Source organism: Oncorhynchus keta, unplaced genomic scaffold, assembly GCF_023373465.1.
Source record: "Oncorhynchus keta strain PuntledgeMale-10-30-2019 unplaced genomic scaffold, Oket_V2 Un_scaffold_5451_pilon_pilon, whole genome shotgun sequence".
In the NCBI taxonomy this organism is placed as follows: Eukaryota; Metazoa; Chordata; class Actinopteri; order Salmoniformes; family Salmonidae; genus Oncorhynchus; species Oncorhynchus keta.
The window spans coordinates 415,001-433,983 of record NW_026290961.1 but is presented as its reverse complement, the minus strand read 5'-3'; the positions used below and the strand labels follow the sequence as shown (position 1 = coordinate 433,983).

General features: G+C 44.4%; 1 pseudogene; it reads right to left on the bottom strand.

Annotated features, from left to right (window-relative positions):
* Positions 1–18,983, bottom strand: part of LOC118380762 (neuronal acetylcholine receptor subunit alpha-3-like) — a 49,925-nt pseudogene that overhangs the window by 675 nt on the left and 30,267 nt on the right.

Here is an 18,983-nt window from a genome sequence, read left to right as displayed (position 1 = left end):
GGGATGGATGGATGGATGGATGGATGGATGGATGGATGGAGGGATGAAGGGAGGGAGAGAGGGAGAGAGAGAGGGATGGAGGGATGAAGGGAGGGAGAGAGGGAGAGAGAGAGGGATGGATGGAGGGATGCAGGGAGGGAGAGAGGGATGGATGGAGGGATGGATGGAGGGATGGATGGAGGGATGCAGGGAGGGAGAGAGGGATGGATGGAGGGATGAAGGGAGGGAGAGAGGGATGGATGGAGGGATGAAGGGAGGGAGAGGGGAGAGAGAGAGGATGGATGGAGGGATGCAGGGAGGGAGAGAGGGATGGATGGAGGGATGAAGGGAGGGAGAGAGGGATGGATGGAGGGATGAAGGGAGGGAGAGAGGGAGAGAGAGAGGGATGGATGGAGGGATGCAGGGAGGGAGAGAGGGATGGATGGAGGGATGAAGGGAGGGAGAGAGGGAGGGAGAGAGAGAGGGATGGATGGAGGGATGCAGGGAGGGATTTTGGGAGGGAGAGAGGGATGGATGGAGGGATGCAGGGAGGGAGAGAGGGATGGATGGAGGGATGCAGGGAGGGAGAGAGGGATGGATGGAGGGATGCAGGGAGGGAGAGAGGGATGGATGGAGGGATGCAGGGAGGGAGAGAGGGATGGATGGAGGGATGCAGGGAGGGAGAGAGGGATGGATGGAGGGATGCAGGGAGGGAGAGAGGGATGGATGGAGGGATGCAGGGAGGGAGAGAGGGATGGATGGAGGGATGCAGGGAGGGAGAGAGGGATGGATGGAGGGATGCAGGGATGGAGAGAGGGATGGATGGAGGGATGCAGGGAGGGAGAGAGGGATGGATGGAGGGATGGATGGAGGGATGGATGGAGGGATGCAGGGATGGATGCAGGGAGGGAGAGAGGGATGGATGGAGGGATGCAGGGAGGGAGAGAGGGATGGATGGAGGGATGGATGGAGGGATGGATGGAGGGATGCAGGGATGGATGGAGGGATGCAGGGAGAGAGAGAGGGATGGATGGAGAGGCAGCGATGAAAATGACATGATTTTGGACCATGAAGGAAGGAGGAGGGTTGTGGGTAAAAAGTGAGGATGAGAAGAAAGAAAGGTAAAACTGAGTTTACTACTTGTGGAAGCATCCCCCTACTATAACTGACAGATATATCATTAGTATGGTAATGGTATTCATCAGTGTTAGAATCAAACACACACACACACACACACACACACACACACACACACACACACACACACACACACACACACACACACACACACACACACACACACACACACACACACACACACACACACACACACACACACACACACACACACACACACACACACAACACACACACACACACAATCAGACAGGCAGCCTGACAAAGCTGATAGAGAAGAGAGGTACTTTACATATCAAAGACATCTTTCCCCCCAAGGGGAGAGTTCAACCTCAGAAGACAACACAAAGAACATGGGATTTTTCACCAAAGTCTTGTAACTATTTTCTCTTGTATTGTCCAGAGAGAGAACTTTTTAAACTCATTAGAGATATGAACCAGTGTTCCATCCAACAATGCTCCACTTGGTTGATATTATAAACAAGGGAGTATCAACAAACAATGGGTGAGCATCCCGAAAAGCAGAGTAGCGAACATGATCTTTGTTATGAAGACCCAGTGCGAGAGAAAACTATTCCTTCAATGTACGCTAACAGAGCTTTGTATGGGCTAACTGTACACACCTTCTTGGCCTTGGTTAAAGCTAAAGCTTTTTATTGTTAGCTGAAGCTAAAGCTATTTGTTGTTTGCCTAAATTAAATCTATTTCTATATTGTACGCTAACGAAGCAAACATATACTGTACGCTATTGCTTGCCCCCACCCAGTCACATCGTTGACCTTGTCGTTAGTGGAAGATATTTGTTGTTAGCCGAAGTTAAACCTATTTCTCCATTGTACGCTAATAAAGCTGATGGTAGCAGCTAATGCGAGCCCACCCACTCATCTCTTCGGCATTTTTGAAGCAAAAGCGATTTGTTTTTAGTCAGAGCTGAACCTATTTCCCCATTGTGCGCTAACAAAGCTAACATATACACCAATTGTAGTCCACCCTATAACCTATTTGGCCTTGGTTTTTAGCTGTATTGTAAGAGTTCTCTGAATAAACGCATGTGCTCAATGACAGACAAAATGTCGCTCACCTCTTTGGCCTTGTTAAAGCTAAAGTTAGTTGGTGTTTACCCAAAGTTAAACCTAATGTATTTCTCCATTGCAGGCTAACTCTAGCTTGCCACTCACCTCTTTGGCCTTGTTGAAGGTAAAGCTAGTTGGTGTTAATTAAGCTAAACCTAATGTATTTCTCCATTGCAGGCTAACACTAGCTTGCCACTCACCTCTTTGGCCTTGTTGCGGCTCCTCATGTTCTCGGCGATGTACTTGACGCTCTCGATGGCCTGTTTAATCTCCGGGGACAGGACGGAGAAGGCCACCACCGTGTTGATGCTCTGAGGACTCAGCTGGCGGCTCAGTTTCCCCGGATCTGTTGTCTCTAGGGTCTCCTTCCCATGTTGGCAGGGGCAAGGGCACTTCTTGCCCCCTCTTTCTCCACATCCTCCCTCAGTCAGTTTGTTGTCTCCGAACTCCAGGCAGTTCCCTCCCTGCTGGGAATTGAAGAGAATGGAATGGAATGGAATAGAATAGAATGCAATGGAATGGAATAGAATAGAATAGAGTAGAATAGAGTAGAAGAGGAGTAGAATATAATAGAATACATAAGGTTTCTAGAAATCCCAGTTGAAGGATTCCTGCATGTCCTGCTTATTTGATCCTGACTCCAGGAAAGTCCCCAGATTTTTGCAACCCTAATCCAGAGGCTAAAGATTTACTCCGTGTATTAATCTCCCCCACATGTTAACCTCTACCATTATGGGAATACATCAGGGACTAGGTGGGACAACAAAGTGTATTAATGTCCCCCACATGTTAACCTCTACCATTATGGGAATACATCAGGGACTAGGTGGGACAACAAAGTGTATTAATCTCCCCCACATGTTAACCTCTACCATTATGGGAATACATCAGAGACTAGGTGGGACAACAAAGTGTATTAATCTCCCCCACATGTTAACCTCTACCATTATGGGAATACATCAGAGACTAGGTGGGACAACAAAGTGTATTAATCTCCCCCACATGTTAACCTCTACCATTATGGGAATACATCAGGGACTAGGTGGGACAACAAAGTGTATTAATCTCCCCCACATGTTAACCTCTACCATTATGGGAATACATCAGGGACTAGGTGGGACAACAAAGTGTATTAATCTCCCCCACATGTTAACCTCTACCATTATGGGAATACATCAGGGACTAGGTGGGACAACAAAGTGTATTAATCTCCCCACATTTAACCTCTACCATTATGGGAATACATCAGGGACTAGGTGGGACAACAAAGTGTATTAATCTCCCCCACATGTTAACCTCTACCATTATGGGAATACATCAGGGACTAGGTGGGACAACAAAGTGTATTAATCTCCCCACATGTTAACCTCTACCATGTACATAGGGACTAGGTGGGACAACAAAGTGTATTAATCTCCCCCACATTATGGGAATACATCAGAGACTAGGTGGGACAACAAAGTGTATTAATCTCCTCCACATGTTAACCTCTACCATTATGGGAATACATCAGGGACTAGGTGGGACAACAAAGTGTATTAATCTCCCCACATGTTAACCTCTACCATTATGGGAATACATCAGGGACTAGGTGGGACAACAAAGTGTATTAATCTCCCCCACATGTTAACCTCTACCATTATGGGAATACATCAGGGACTAGGTGGGACAACAAAGTGTATTAATCTCCTCCACATGTTAACCTCTACCATTATGGGAATACATCAGAGACTAGGTGGGACAACAAAGTGTATTAATCTCCTCCACATGTTAACCTCTACCATTATGGGAATACATCAGGGACTAGGTGGGACAACAAAGTGTATTAATCTCCCCCACATGTTAACCTCTACCATTATGGGAATACATCAGAGACTAGGTGGGACAACAAAGTGTATTAATCTCCCCACATGTTAACCTCTACCATTATGGGAATACATCAGGGACTAGGTGGGACAACAAAGTGTATTAATCTCCCCCACATGTTAACCTCTACCATTATGGGAATACATCAGGGACTAGGTGGGACAACAAAGTGTATTAATCTCCCCCACATGTTAACCTCTACCATTATGGGAATACATCAGAGACTAGGTGGGACAACAAAGTGTATTAATCTCCCCCACATGTTAACCTCTACCATTATGGGAATACATCAGGGACTAGGTGGGACAACAAAGTGTATTAATCTCCTCCACATGTTAACCTCTACCATTATGGGAATACATCAGAGACTAGGTGGGACAACAAAGTGTATTAATCTCCCCCACATGTTAACCTCTACCATTATGGGAATACATCAGGGACTAGGTGGGACAACAAAGTGTATTAATCTCCCCCACATGTTAACCTCTACCATTATGGGAATACATCAGGGACTAGGTGGGACAACAAAGTGTATTAATCTCCTCCACATGTTAACCTCTACCATTATGGGAATACATCAGGGACTAGGTGGGACAACAAAGTGTATTAATCTCCCCCACATGTTAACCTCTACCATTATGGGAATACATCAGAGACTAGGTGGGACAACAAAGTGTATTAATCTCCCCCACATGTTAACCTCTACCATTATGGGAATACATCAGAAACTAGGTGGGACAACAAAGTGTATTAATCTCCTCCACATGTTAACCTCTACCATTATGGGAATACATCAGGGACTAGGTGGGACAACAAAGTGTATTAATCTCCCCCACATGTTAACCTCTACCATTATGGGAATACATCAGGGACTAGGTGGGACAACAAAGTGTATTAATCTCCCCCACATGTTAACCTCTACCATTATGGGAATACATCAGAGACTAGGTGGGACAACAAAAAGGAACATTGGTACTTGAAGGAATTAAACCATTAAATTATCTATTGATCAATTCGACAATCCCTCCCTCCCGCCAAACACCAACCCAACCACCCACCCGCCAGCCAACAAACCAGACACCCACCGACCACCCAATATGCCAACCAGCCAGCTAACCAACCAACCAACCAACCAACCAACCAACCAACCAACCAACCCACCCACCGTCAGACTATTCTTCCTCTTCTTTCCTCCTTTCCCTCCTCCACCTCCTCCTCCTGCTCCTCTCTCCTCCCCGCTGTCTGAACAGAGGGCCTTGCCGTCCTGGTCTATGGGCCGTCTCATCAGCATGACTCTTGGTAGCACCCTGATGGACACAGAACAATTAACACTACTTCAGTGTATTGTAAATATAATAATTCTATGTATATTATAGTATTGTATAGTATTGTATTGTTTTCTATAGTATTGTATAGTATCATATTGTATAGTATTGTATAGTATAGTAGTGTATTGTATAGTATTGTATAGGCATGTATTGTATTGTATTGGCATTGTATTGTATAGTATTGTATTTAATTGTATTGTATTGCATTGCATTGCATAGTAGTAGTGTATAGTATTGTATTGTATTATATTATATTGGTACTAGTATTGGTATTGGTATTGTATTCTATAGCATTGTATTGTATAGGCATTGTATTCTATAGTAATGCATTAAATAGTATTGGTATTGTATTGTATTTTATTGTATAGTATTGTGTAGGTATTGTATTGTATAGGTAGTATACTGAAGAACAACAAACACAGAAAACAAAATAAATTAGAATCTACACTGATACAAAACACTAAGAACACCTTCCTAATATTGAGTTGGTCTAAGAGTTGGGCTAAGACTTGGGCTAATAGTTGGGCTGAGAGTTGGGCTAAGAGTTGGGCTGAGAGTTGGGCTGAGAGTTGGGCTGAGAGTTGAGCTAAGACTTGGTCTGAGAGTTGGGCTGAGAGTTGGGCTAAGAGTTGAGCTACGAGTTGAGCTAATTCTCTCTCTTACCTGAGGAAGACGGACCTGACCCAGCCCGGCATGGTGTGGGTCAAAGGTCCTTCACATGTTAACCTCTACCATTATGGGAATACATCAGAGACTAGGTGGGACAACAAAAAGGAACATTGATACTTGGGCTAACCAACCAACCAACCCGTCCCCCACCCACCAAGCAACCAACCAACCCACCAACCCAACCACCCACCCGCCAGCCAACAAACCAGACACCCACCGACCACCCAATATGCCATAACCAACCCACCCACCAACCAACCCACCGTCAGACTATTCTTCCTCTTCTTTCCTCCTTTCCCTCCTCCACCTCCTCCTCCTGCTCCTCTCTCCTCCCCGCTGTCTGAACAGAGGGCCTTGCCGTCCTGTACGGTAGTGGACGTTCAAGAAATATAACACGGTGATGACGATGGAGAGGGTGACGAAGATCATAGTGAAGAGGTAGTGTACTCCCGATGAGGGGGATGACCAGGGAGGTGGACGGGATGGTCTCAGTGATCACCAGAAGGAACACAGTGAGGGAGAGGAGGACAGAGATACAGAGGGTCACCTGTTGGGTTTTGGTAGATTCTATAGATTGATTGTATAGGCATTGTATTCTAGAGTAATGCATTAAATAGAGGTAGTATTGTATTTTAGTATAGAGTGTAGGTATTGTATTGTAGAGAGAAGAACAACTGAAGAACAAGAAACACAGAAAACAAAATAAATTAGAATCTACACTGAGACAAAAGACTAAGAACACCTTCCTAATAGAGAAGAGAGAGAGAGAGAGAAGAGAGAGAGAGAGAGAGAGAGAGAGAGAGAGAGAGAGAGAGAGAGAGTTGAGAAGAGAGAGAGCTACGAGAGAGAGAGAGAGAGAGGAGAGAGAGAGAGAGAGAGAGAGTTGGGCTAGAGAGAGACCTGAGAAGACGAGAGAGAGCCCGAGAGAGAGAGAGAGAGAGAGAGTGGAGAGGTGATGACGAGAGAGAGAGAGAGAAGAGAGAGACTCCCCGATGAGAGAGATGACCAGAGAGGTGGAGGGATGGTCTCAGTGATCACCAGAAGGAACACAGTGAGAGAGGACAGAGAGACAGAGAGTCACCTGTTGGGTGAGGGAGAGAGAGAGAGAGAGAGAGAGAGAGAGAGAGAGAGAGAGAGAGAGAGAGAGAGAGAGAGAGAGAGAGAGAGAGAGAGAGAGAGAGAGAGAGAGAGAGAGAGAGAGAGAGAGAGAGAGAGAGAGAGAGAGAGAGAGAGAGAGGAGAGAGAGAGAGAAGAGAGAGAGAGAGATAGAGATGAACGCTGAGAAAAGGCCCAGCATGTGAGAGAGTTTATTGACTTAGAGAGAGAAGCAGAGAGAGAGAGAGAGAGAGAGAGAGAGAGAGAGAGAGAGAGAGAGAGAGAGAGAGAGAGAGAGAGAGAGAGAGAGAGAGAGAGAGAGAGAGAGAGAGAGAGAGAGAGAGAGAGAGAAGAGAGAGAGAGAGAGAGAGAACAGAGATCATCAGAGAGATAGAGAGAACCATTGACTTAGGAGGAAGGTATTATTTAGTCTTCCACCAACACCATCATCACCCAGAGAAGAATTCACACCATTCCCACTGTAGCTAATATTGTCCAACATGTCACATGGTGGCTCATTCTGAACACACAACAAATTGACTGCAGAGCCCGATTACAGAACTCATCCATTATTTACTGGGTGCTAGGCAGATTAAAAAATAATAATAATATAACTATAATAAAATTATAAACTGTGTGGTTCGAGCCCTCAATTCTTATTGGCTAACAGCCGTGGTATATATATCACACCGTATACCACGGGTATGACAAAACATTTATTTTTACTGCTCTAATTACGTTGATAACCAGTTCATAATAGCAATAAGGTACCTCGGGGGTTTGTTGTATTTGGCCAATATAGCACGGCCCTTAGCCATATACCACACCCTCTCGTGCCTTATTGATTGAATATAATATAATGAAACGAGTAGTTTTATATAATAATGTAACATATAACATATCTCATGTAGCAGACACTTTTATCGATAGCAACTTACAGTAGGTCATGTGAAGTAGGGTCTGCACACTCAGTTTCTCCGACACATGACCCTGTGTTGGTGGATTTGAGTGGGCGGACCCTACTTCATTACTATGGCAACATGCTTGAGCATTATTACAGTGCCTATAGGAAGTATTCATCCCCCTTGGACCTTTTCCACATTTTGTTGTGTTTCAACCTGGAATTCAAACGCATTTCATTGAGATCTCCTTGTCACTGACTTTGACAGGAAGTTATTTTTTATTGTCAAAGTCAAAAGAGATTTCGACAAATGTTAATGATTAATAAAAAATTAAAAACTGTTCAAATAAGTACCAAATGTGTATGTTTTTAAGGACAATTTCTACAAGATCTTCATTTTAGAAGAATTTGTTTAATTTCTTTGACTGCAGAATGTATAAAATATAAAATGTCAGTTTTCACATACTATGTACTGTAGATGCTGGTTTGTTGCTGGAGATAATGGAAAATAGATTGTAACACAACAACATGACAACATACATGACCACAAAGATGTTCAACACAGTCAACACAACAAGATGTGGTAAAGTCCAAGGGGTGTGGACACTTCCTGCAGGCACCGTACCTTCTCTCCGCAGTCGGAGGGCAGGTAGAAGACCAGGACTGTTAAAAAAGAGATGAGGAGACAGGGGATGATGAGGTTGATGGTGTAGAAGAGAGGCAGGCGTCTGATGTAGAAGGAGTAGGTGATGTCTGGGTAGATCTCCTCGCAACAGTTGTACTTGATGTCGTGCTTGTAGCCCGGAGCATCGATGATCTCCCACTCGCCGCTCTCCCAGAAGTCTTTGAGGTTGACCTGAGGTAGGTGACATTGGGTTTATTGAGGGCTTGAATCTGAGTAGTTATTTCATAAACATACATTCATCTTGGTTGGATTACACAATTCTAGAGAACGGATTCAGTGACTGAGATTTAGATTAAAAGACTTACAATAGTCTGGACAAGACTGTAACAACCAATAGGATACCACAAAATTGGGGAGAAAAAGGGGTAAAAAAACAAAACAAAGATTTGAACACTACCCATAATTCCTTTATAGCTCTATACCACAAAATGGTGTATCAGAAAATGGATGTGCAAATATTTTTCTAACCTTTGACCCAATGAGCACCAGGTCGATCTTGGCCTTGTCGTAGGTCCAGGAGCCAAACTTCATGGAGCAGTTCTGGTAGTCAAAGGGGAAGTAGGTGATGTCCATGGGGCAGGAGGACTTAAAGATGGCAGGGGGAACCCAGGTGACTGTACCGTCAAACTTCAACAGAGCTTTGGTCTTATCTTCAACCAGGAAGTCTCCCACAGCACTGAAGTGGAGAGAGAGGAAAGAGTTGTGTTGGAGAGAGAGGAAGAGGGAGATTTATTTTATTTCACCTTTATTTAACCAGGTAGGCTAGTTGAGAACAAGTTCTCATTTACAATTGCGACCTGGCCAAGATAAAGCATAGCAGTGTGAACAGACAACAACACAGAGTTACACATGGAGTAAACAATAAACAAGTCAATAACACAGTAGAAAAAAAGAAAGAGTCTATATACATTGTGTGCAAAAGGCATGAGGAGGTAGGCGAATAACTACAATGTAGCAGATTAACACTGGAGTGATAAATGATCAGATGGTCATGTGCAGGTAGAGATACTGGTGTGCAAAAGAGCAGAAAAGTAAATAAATAAAAACAGTATGGGGATGAGGTAGGTAAATTGGGTGGGCTATTTACCGATGGGCTATGTACAGCTGACTTGTTATACACTTGTTATACAGCACTATGTCATGTTGTTATAGAGCACTATGTCATGTTGTTATAGAGCACTATGTCAGGTTGTTAGAGAGTACAATGTCATGTTGTTATAGAGCACTATGTCATGTTGTTATAGAGTACTATGTCATGTTGTTATAGAGCACTATGTCATGTTGTTATAGAGCACTATGTCAGGTTGTTAGAGAGTACAATGTCATGTTGTTATAGAGTACAATGTCATGTTGTTATAGAGCACTATGTCATGTTGTTATAGAGTACTATGTCAGGTTGTTATAGAGTACAATGTCAGGTTGTTATAGAGCACTATGTCAGGTTGTTATAGAGTACAATGTCATGTTGTTATAGAGCACTATGTCATGTTGTTATAGAGCACTATGTCAGGTTGTTATAGAGTACAATGTCAGGTTGTTATAGAGCACTATGTCATGTTGTTATAGAGCACTATGCCATGTTGTTATAGAGCACTATGTCAGGTTGTTATAGAGCACTATGCCAGGTTGTTATAGAGCACTATGTCATGTTGTTATAGAGCACTATGCCTTGTTGTTATAGAGCACTATGTCAGGTTGTTATACAGCACTATGCCAGGTTGTTATAGAGCACTATGTCATGTTGTTATAGAGCACTATGTCTGGACTCACTTGTTATAAAGCACTATGTCAGGTCTCCAGATCTTGTTGGATGGAACTCTGATGAACTCAATCCCATCAAACTCTACTGGGGCCCAGCTTAGCTTGTAGTCGTTCCAGATCTGAAACATAAACACAGCATGAATGAGTGTATGTGTGTGTGTGTGTGTGTGTGTGTGTGTTAGGGAGTCACCTTAAGAAGAAAGGAAGATAGCAAGATACACACGTACAAATACACACACACACACACACACACACACACACACACACACACACACACACACACACACACACACACACACACACACACACACACACACACACACACACACACACACACACACATACAGCCTTGATTACTTTATCAAACACACCCCCTCGTGGATTTTTCCGAATGATCTTGAACTGAAACTTAACCATATTTTGTATTAATTTCTTCCTTTAACCCCCTAGAGTCTATTGATGCACCGGTGCGTCAATATAAATAATAGCTTTTAAAAAGGTCTTCATCAAAATCTGTCAATTTAAGCTAGAGATATCCTTCTGATATAGACATTAGAGATATTAGAGATATCGTCCTGATATAGACATTAGAGATATCTTCCTGATATAGACATTAGAGATATCTTCCTGATATAGACATTAGAGATATCCTTCTGATAGAGATATTAGAGATATCCTTCTGATATAGACATGAGAGATATCCTTCTGATAGAGATATTAGAGATTTCCTTCTGATAGAGATATTTCCTTCTGATATAGATATTAGAGATATCCTTCTGATATAGATATTAGAGATATCCTTCTGATAAAGATATTAGACCTTCTGATATAGATATTAGATATCCTTCTGATAAAGATATTAGAGATATCCTTCTGATATAGATATTAGAGATATCCTTATTATATAGATATTAGAGATATCCTTCTGATAGAGATATTAGAGATATCCTTCTGGTATAGATATTAGAGATATCCATCTGATATAGATATTAGAGATATCGTTCTGATATAGATATTAGAGATATCCTTCTGGTATTGATATTAGAGATATCCTTCTGATAGAGATATTAGAGACATCCTTCTGTTATAGATATTCGAGATATCGTTCTGATAGAGATATTAGAGATATCCTTCTGATAGAGATATTAGAGACATCCTTCTGTTATAGATATTCGAGATATCGTTCTGATAGAGATATTAGAGATATCCTTCTGATAGAGATATTAGAGATATCCTTCTGATATAGATATTAGAGATATCGTTCTGATATAGATATTAGAGATATCGTTCTGATAGAGATATTAGAGATATCCTTCTGATAGAGATATTAGAGATATCCTTCTGATAGAGATATTAGAGACTGAAATGATCCGTTGTATCACCGTCTTAAAACAATTCCACGTGTTAGCTTAGACTTTTAAGAATTTAAATAAAGTGTAGCCTACTGAATATTATTCAATCACCATGAATGCCTTTGATTGGCTCTTCAATCAAATAACTACAGGTCTTACGGTAAAAAATGTTCTTCAAAGCAGCTTGCCTGGTAACACACACACACACCCACACACAAGCAAACACACACACAAGCAAACACACACACAAGCAAACACACACACACAATTGATTATCTTATTAACATGTGGAAGTAAGCAGCTGTAATAATGGGGGGCATATTTAATTTCCTGTTTCATGCGTTTGACTCCCACACCTAATTCCAATAAAATCGAATGGAAGTTTGTAGCAGCATTCCCATGCTAGGCTAACTTTCCCATTTGGTTCTATGAGATCCGCGCTGGATCAACGTGTCAGCTATGGAATGGGGGCTAGCTTTCCCATTTAACTTCCTATCCTCCAGCTAACGTTTGTCAGCTACCGTAGGGCTTCATGATGGAGCTAGCTTTCCCATTTGGTTCCTATGAGAGCGCTAAGTTTGTCAGACATGTAGCTTCATGCTAGGCTAATGGCCCAGACTCAGACATGAGCACTACCCAGAGTTTTCCTTTGGCTTCCGTATTTGATCACCCATGAGCTTCATGCATGGCTAGAACGATTTTCCATCTCAGGCAGGTTAATATGATGGAGCGCCCAGGATTAAACGCTTCTGGAGCTTTGGCAGCCGGATTTGGAACACAGGGCTGCTATTGCATGGAGCCACTACAGGTGTGTCAGATCATGTAGCTTTATGCAGGCACCAGCTTGTCACTGGATTTGGTTCATGTCCATTCACTGAGCTGCTGCATTTGTCAGACCTGTAGCTTCATGCATTTCTAGCTTTCCGATGGATTTGGGAGGGGCTGCCTAGTAAAGCGCTAAGGCCTTCATGCACAAAATTGTCACACCTCTGACATGCTGGGGGGTCCTCAATTCTTGAGATGGCATGCGGAACTCTACAAAACCCCAGGTGAGCAGCATCAGACTCACCCAGAATCCCTTTTTGTCTTAATCTCTTTCCTTCACTTTTTTCCCTCTTCCCAGCATGGGCGCTAGTCCTTCAGGCGCAGTGGACCATTTATGGATACACCCAGCCCTTTCCGCTGGTGCCGAAAAATTCTGGTTTCCCCGTTCTTGACTCATTAACATTGGCACATGTCTAGGGGAATCATAGGGAGCGTTCAGTTTTTTTTTTTATTATTAAATCTGCGTTTCCAGTCTGGGGACTCCTCTGAATGGCCACAATTTGTCTCAATTCTCTCAAGAGGAGCTTCTGGAAGGTGTTTGGGAGTTTCACGTCCACGATCTGGAGAGTCCAACCAGGGATCCACACTGATTCCCCCGATATGATGGATCGCTTTGTAAAGTGAAAGCTAAACCGGGAAGGGATTGTACTTCATGTGTTCCAGGTAATGCGCTTCCCAAGCATGTGTACTGTCCCAGGAGGAGATTGGCCAATGGATGTCCGGAGTTGGGAAGGGGTCATTCAAAATCCCTCCATTTCACCCGTTTTTCTTGTTGACATGTGAAAAAAGGAGGGAGGTTTTTATCGATTATAGAGCTTTAAACGCCATGTTAAGTTACCTGCACCTCTTGACAATCGTTCACGGAGCGCAGTTCTTCAAAAACTGGATTCAGGAGCATGAAAGAGACAGAAAACCGATTTAGTACACATTGTCCACTATTACATAGTCCTTATTTTAAAGAATGCTCCAGTCCTTTCAATCCTTTGTAAATAGTTGTGACCTGTGGTCAGGGGTTATATCACCCATGACATTCTGATCTAACTCACCGCGTGTGTCTCTGGTCAAAGTCTTGGAAGACTGCTGGGCATGACCTATACAAAAGGCTGAGAAATGCGTGTTCCTAGGGTCTGCTGGGATAGTTTCCACCTGGGGTGGTGATGGAGGTGAAATGATGCCGTGCGTAATTGGCACTCTAGCCACAAAGGAGGTCAGCGGTTTTGGTTTTGTACTAAGGTTTATCCGGTTTTGGAGATGTCCCATTACTATGCTAGGGGTGGACCATTAGTTGCAGTGGTCACACAGGCTGGACAGGGCATTAGAGAGTCACCTAACATTGTAGTTCACTGAGGCGCCCGTGTCACCTAAGCATTCAGTGGAGTTCCGAGGCTGGGGTGGTGCACGTGCTATCACAGCGCTAAAAACCCGCCCCTGGCTTTCTTCTCAAGGAAGCAGTCAGCCCAGCGGAGCGTAACTAGATGTGGGGGACCGTTCTAGCGGTGGTTAGAGCTCTGAAGGTGTAGACACTGTTGTCACCCTTTTTCTCCATCTGGACCGTACCACTGAATCTGAGTATATTCGGGCTGCTACTTAGACGTCAGTAGTGGGCCATATTCTTCAGAGAAGTTGGCTACCTAGACCGGGCTTAAGTTCAGAGATCCTTGGCTACCGAGATCAGTACCCCTTATCTTCCCGCCTCTAAGCTGGTAGCCCCAGTGGTCAGGTGGATTTACCTAGAGGTCAGTAGTTCAGGGCTGAACAGTCAGCCTCAGCTACCTAGAGGTAGAGGCAAGTAGTTCCGAGAAGTCACAAGCTGATTCTAGAGGTCAGTAGTTCATGTAGTTCCAAAGAAGTCACCTGGGCTACCTAGAGGTCAGTGGGAGTTCTTCAGGGGAGGTAGCTACCTAGAGTCAGTAGTTCATGAGTTCCAGGGTCATGTTGTGCCTAGAGAAGTCACTAGGCACCTACCTAGAGGTCAGTAGTTCCACAGCGGCCATGGAAGTCACCTAGATATCCTGAGAGGTTCAGTAGTTCAGAGAAATGTCACCTAGCTGATTGTAGAGGTTTTCAAGTAGTTCCAGAGAAGTCACCTACAGCCCTAGACTGTTGAGGCATTAGTTCCAGAGAAGTCACCTGCTACTAGGGTCAGTAGTTATGTCACCTGGCTATCTAGAGCGTTCAGTAGTTCTGTGTCAGCCTGACCTCCGTCACCTGCTAATGGGCAGGTGGAGAGATTGAACAGGAGTTCCAGAGAAGTCACCAGGATCGGTCAGTAGTTCAGTAGTTCCAGAGAAGTCACCTGGCCAGGGAGGGGCAGTAGTTCCCTGGGCTGAGAATGGCTCAGAACTCACTGGCTATCTAACGTGTCCCCTTTTCAGTGTGTTCCAGGAACCAGCCTCCTGGCATCTAGCAGGTCAGACCGAGGCTCCTGCGGTGGAGGAATGTCACCTGGCTGGATCTAGGAGTCTCAGTAGTTCAGTGGAGTTCAGAAGAGGTCACCTGCTATCTAGAGGCCCCAGTAGTTCATGTACCGGGGGACAGGGTCTGGCTACCTAGACCTCAGTAGTTCATGTAGCTGGGTCACCTGGCTAAAGTCCTAGAGGTCAGTAGTTCATCGTTTCCAGATCGAATTCACCCCTGTTTCATGTGTCTCTCAGGCCGTCAGCTGGTCCCCTGCAGGACAGTGAGTTCGGAGGTCCTCCCCCCTCTGGACTAGAGGTCAGTAGTTCTGAGAAGTCAAGACGCCGGGTGAGCTACCTGCAGTACCTCAGGACAGGGGTAGTTCCGGTTCCAGAGAAGTCACCCTGAGGGACATCTTGGATCCATCCATGTCACCTGAGGGTCAGTAGTTCATGTCGTTCCAGAGAAGTCACCTGGCTACCTAGAGGTCAGTAGTTCTGTTCAGAAGTCACCTGGCTATCCTAGAGGTCAGTAGTTCATGTCCAGAGAAGTCACCTGGCTATCTAGTTTAGGTCAGTAGTTCATGAGTTCCAGAGAAGTCACCTGGCTATTGCAGTGTAACCTTCGGTCTGTTGTTAGAAGTCACCTGTAGTGCCTGGTCGTTAGTTTTTCCGTTGAATTCTCTGCCTGTGTAGAGGTCAGTAGTTCATGTAGTTCCAGAGAAGTCACCTGGCTACTCTAGAGGTCAGTGTTACATTATTCAATCAGATGAATGCCATTGGCTCTTCAATCAAATAACTAGAGGTCACGGTAAAAAATGTTCATCAAAGTAGTTCCAGAACAAGTCACCTGGCACACACAAGCAAACACACACACAAGCAAACACACACACATACAATTGATTATCTTATTAACATGTGGAAGTAAGCAGCTGTAATAATGGGGGGCATATTTAATTTCCTGTTTCATGCTACGTTTGCGTTCCCATTTGTTACCTATGAGAGCGCTGAAGTTTGTCAGCCATGTAGCTTCATGCTAGGCTAGCTTTCCCATTTGGTTCCTATGAGAGCGCTAACGTTTGTCAGCTATGTAGCGTCATGCTAGGCTAGCTTTCCCATTTGGTTCCTATGAGAGCGCTAACGTTTGTCAGCTATGTAGCGTCATGCTAGGCTAGCTTTCCCATTTGGTTCCTATGAGAGCGCTAACATTTGTCAGACATGTAGCTTCATGCTAGGCTAGCTTTCCCATTTGGTTCCTATGAGAGCGCTAACATTTGTCAGACATGTAGCTTCATGCTAGGCTAGCTTTCAAATTTGGTTCCTATGAGAGCGCTAACATTTGTCAGACATGTAGCTTCATGCTAGGCTAGCTTTCCAAATTTGGTTCCTATGAGAGCGCTGAGGTTTGTTAGTCACGTCACGATCTGAAAAGGGATTGTGTTAATATGATGGATCTTTGAATACTAAACAAGCTTCTAAGCTTCAATTACTAAAGTCACAGCTGCTATTGCAAAGATAAGCCACAAATGACGTGTGAATCAATGTTTCTTAAAATCTTTAGTCGTCAGGCACCATGTTAGTTTGCCTTTCTCTTTCACCTCATAATATTAACATGAAAGAGACAGAACTCATTTCACATTTCTACATTACATATTTATTTTAAATGAGTCCTGAGTAAATAATTGTGTACAAAATATTAAGAACACCTAATACTGAGTTGTCCTCAATTCATCTGGGCATGGACTCTACAAAATGTTGAAAGCGTTCCACAGGGATGCTGGCCCATGTTGACCCCAACGCTTCCCACAGCTGTGTCAAGTTGGCTGGATGTCCTTTGGGTGGTGGACCATTCTTGATACACCCAGTAAATTGTTGAGTGTGAAAAATACAGTGGAGTTGTAGTTCTTGACTCAAACCGGTGGCACCTACTACCATACCCCGTTCACACACTTAAATCTGTTGTCTTACCCATTCACCCTCTGAATGACACACACACACAATCCATGTCTCAATTGTCTCAAGGCTTAAACATCCTTCTTTAACCCGTCTCCTCCCCTTCATCTACACTGATTGAAGTGGATTTAACAAGTGACATCAATAAGGGATCATCGCTTTCACCTGGATTCACCTGGTCCGTCTGTCATGGAGAGAGCATGTGTTCCTAATGTTTTGTACCCTCAGTGTATGTCTGATAGAGAGTTAATATTGAAATGATGCCCGAATTGCAAACATACAAAATTAGCCATTTTGGACAGGTATACACAGTTTAAAGTGTTGACATGTGTACTGAAGTACTGGGAGTGTATGTTACTGTCTGTAAGAGCTTTAACATGTTAACTCTAACATGCATGCTTGACTGATCAGAGAGAGAGAGAGAGAGAGAGAGAGAGAGAGAGAGAGAGAGAGAGAGAGAGAGAGAGAGAGAGAGATCTTTATATTATAGTGTTTCGGCCAGTACCGGTATACTCAAGGTTAGGATGGGTATATCACCCAGAGACAGATGGAAAGAGCTAGAGAAGGGAGAGAAGCTCTCTAGAGGTCAGTAGGTCATGTAGTTCCAGAGAAGTCACCTGGCTATCTAGAGGTCAGTAGTTCCAGAGAAGTCACCTAGCTACCTAGAGGTCAGTAGTTCCAGAGAAGTCACCTAGCTATCTAGAGGTCAGTAGTTCTAGAGAAGTCACCTAGCTATCTAGAGGTCAGTAGTTCATGTAGTTCCAGCTAGGTCAGTAGCTACCAGTAGAGAGAAGTCACCTGTAGTTCCAGAGAAGTCACCTGGCTATCTAGAGGTCAGTATTTTTCCAGAGAAGTCACCTGGCTATCTAGAGGTCAGTAGTTCCAGAGAAGTCACCTGGCTATCTCAGTAGTTCAGTAGTTCCAGAGAAGTCACCTGGCTATCTAGAGGTCAGTAGTTCCAGAGAAGTCACCTGGCTATCTAGAGGTCAGTAGTTCATGTAGTTCCAGAGAAGTCACCTGGCTATCTAGAGGTCAGTAGTTCCAGAGAAGTCAGCTAGCTACCTAGAGGTCAGCAGTTCATGTAGTTCCAGAGAAGTCACCTGGCTATCTAGAGGTCAGTAGTTCATGTAGTTCCAGAGAAGTCACCTGGCTATCTAGAGGTCAGTAGTTCATGTAGTTCCAGAGAAGTCACCTGGCTACTAGAGGTCAGTAGTTCATGACAGCGGGCCATAGATCCTCCAGAGGCTCTGTTCAGTGTAGCATGGCCAATGTGAAGCATATTGATTAAGGACTGGATGAATGTCTCTACACAGAGGGACACACAATCTCAAAGGCACACACACACACACACGCACGCAGGCACGTACACACACACACACACACACACACACACACACACACACACACACACACACACACACACACACACACACACACACACACACACACACACACACACACACACACACACACACACACACACACGCATGAACGCAGGCACGTACACACACAGTGGAAGCAAGGGTCCTACATTCATATTGATGTTTGACATGAACAAAATCAGACGGCTCCCTCCCCTCCCTGCCTCACCCCATCCCCGCCTCACCCCATCCCTGCCTCACCCCATCCCTGCCTCACCCCATCCCCTCACCCCATCCCTGCCTCACCCCATCCCCGCCTCACCCCATCCCTGCCTCACCCCATCCCTGCCTCACCCCATCCCTGCCTCACCCCATCCCTGCCTCACCCCATCCCTGCCTCACCCCATCCCCTAGTAGACCTCTGAGGGAACATATTAGTCATCAATAAGATCATTGTTGTGTGTGTCTGTGTGTGTGTGTGTACTTACGTGTCTCAGCCACAGATTTGTCTCCATGATCTGATTCACTTCATCCTACAGACAAGAAACAGATCATAGGTCAGCCTCCGGCAGTGTGTGTGTGTTTGTGTGTGTGTGTGTGTG